Below are 2,500 nucleotides of genomic sequence, written 5' to 3' on the forward strand. Positions count from 1 at the left end.
GAAGTTTATCTATATGTATACAAAATCAACATGATTTCAGCTATAGGTATTCCTAATCAAAATTTATCACTCAATAGTGATCCATAACAGGAAAAACAGTGTTCTGAAACATACAACCAAGCCATTTTAAGTTTTAATTTTAATGAAGGTTATAACACATCATGTTCTACAATTTAGTTTATAAAAGGTAACCGTTTATAGAAAAATATATCCTTTGATCTAAGATAAAGGTAGGACTTAAATTCTGAACGAGACAAAGAAAACCAGTTACATGGGTCTTTGCGTTTAATGGAGTTTTTCAGAGAGAATTGCACCAATCCCCTCCATATTACCTGGCAGGACTTCATGACTGGACAGAGAGGCTGGGAAGTATGACAGTTATCAGCGCCAATAATCCACGCGTAGTAGTCTTTATATTCAAAAAAGGTAAATGAACTAAACGAACTTCATTCCATATAGAAACTTTTACTTCATCACACAGTCTTGGCTACAATAGTTGACAAGGATCAGTTATGCAAGGTAAATATGATAAGCTTTTTGATTGAAAAAGAACGGCTGGCAATACTGTTGTATTATTCATTTGACAACAGTCTGATACGCTTCAATTTGTAACTTCGTTATAAAATCAGTTTAACTAGACCGGTCTGTTGACGATATGATTTTTGGTTCTAATTGAATTTATTGGGTCATAACTGTTTCCTTTGGAGTCTAACATAACTTGAACAAGGTGAATGCAATGTAAGTTGTGTAGTCATTTTACCATCGTTTTTTTCTTTGCCATTAGAGGTTTTTTTTTATAAGAATATTTATCATTATTTCTTATCTAGTGATACAGCTTCTTACCCTGTCCATCATTTCATGTTTATTTTTTATATAAGGCACTAGAAGTTTATTTTTATAAAGGTACTAGAAGTTTGTTTATATATAAGGTACTAGAAGTTTATTATTATATAAGGTACTAGAAGTTTGTTTTTATATAAGGTATTAGAAGTTTGTTTCTATATAAGGTAACCAGAAGTTTCATTCGGATAAGTTATATATAAGTTTTGGCACTAACTTACCTTTTTTCTATCCAGCTCTTCACTTGTTAGTACAATATTTATCCTTGTAGATAGATACTGCAGATAAATGCTTAATAAAGGTTCAATCGCCAGCTAATGTGTCAATGCATTTTTCCGGGAAATTCTAACTTCCGGAGCTGATCTCCCTTTACATTATTCATCGGCAAAACACAACAATCAATATATTGAAAAACCTCCGAGAGAAACAAAACAGAAGGCGACCCTTTCCGGGATGTAATTCATGGTTTAACGGGAACATCCTCTATGAGTAATCAGTCACACAAATCCGGGTTTATTTAGCATTAAGGGCTATCAATCATTGTCCCGCGCGACCCACAGGACTTTGCCCTTTTCCCTAAAAGTGATATAGTGACCCACTGGATTTACGGCCGATCCGACCGCGTTTAACGGTACTGTGGCAATTCCAGAAGGAAAATCTATTGTTTTGATGTCTTTGTTTTTTTTATTTTAGCATTCTTTTGAAATATGGCCGTATAATTCACTGAGACATTATGTAAACAGATACCGTAAATTATCTCAACCACTTTGCGTATGTGTCGACAGAAGCGTGATTAATCTTTTTAATGAAAATGGATTAACACTTAGAATATCTTCTTTTAATAACTTTTGGATTAACTGAAGAGTTGTGTTTACAAGCACTCAGGGTATTTTTTCTAGTTTTTCTTTTGAATATATCGGCTCGATTTCAACAAATCAATTGTTTTTCCAGTGAAGAATCTAAACATCTGGGTATTTGAAAATTAGTAATTATCCAATGAATTAATGTACTACTTAGTTAGTTGTGTGACCATCTTTAGATAAGTTTCAATACTTCGATACTTATGTAATCATTAACACTAATCTGTATTCTAGTGCACTTATCGGCTAATGCCCGAATTTCTACTTAAAGAATTTGTATAATGCTTGTTTATTTTTCTTGAAAACAAAAGCATGTTATTTTTTAATCTCCCGACCCAAGAATTTACCTTTAATTACAATTATATTCCACTTCCACTCCCCAACTAAGAACTGAAGAAAAACACTTTCTAAAACTTGAAAGGATGCGTGTATACATACTACAGGGAAAAATAAAACAAATGGTGTTAATCTAGAGTAGTTCTGTCTCTTGTAATTTGTTTTTACATGAAGGTGGGATCTACCTTTGCTCTGCAATGTAAACAAGATTTTAAGGGAGGATTTGCATTTTAACAGCCCAAACCAAACAGTATCTTATGGATTGTAAATTACTTAGGCTTAATGTCTAGATTTTAAAGAAGGTAGTTCGCATGAGCTGAACAGTATATATATATATATATATATATATATATATATAATATATATATATATATATATATATATATATATAATATATATATATATATATCTGAATTCAGAGAATAACAAGACTCGCCAAGCAAACCCGGGGACTACAACTATAA

The sequence above is a fragment of the Macrobrachium nipponense genome, chromosome 31, assembly GCF_015104395.2.
Source record: "Macrobrachium nipponense isolate FS-2020 chromosome 31, ASM1510439v2, whole genome shotgun sequence".
Classification (NCBI taxonomy): domain Eukaryota; kingdom Metazoa; phylum Arthropoda; class Malacostraca; order Decapoda; family Palaemonidae; genus Macrobrachium; species Macrobrachium nipponense.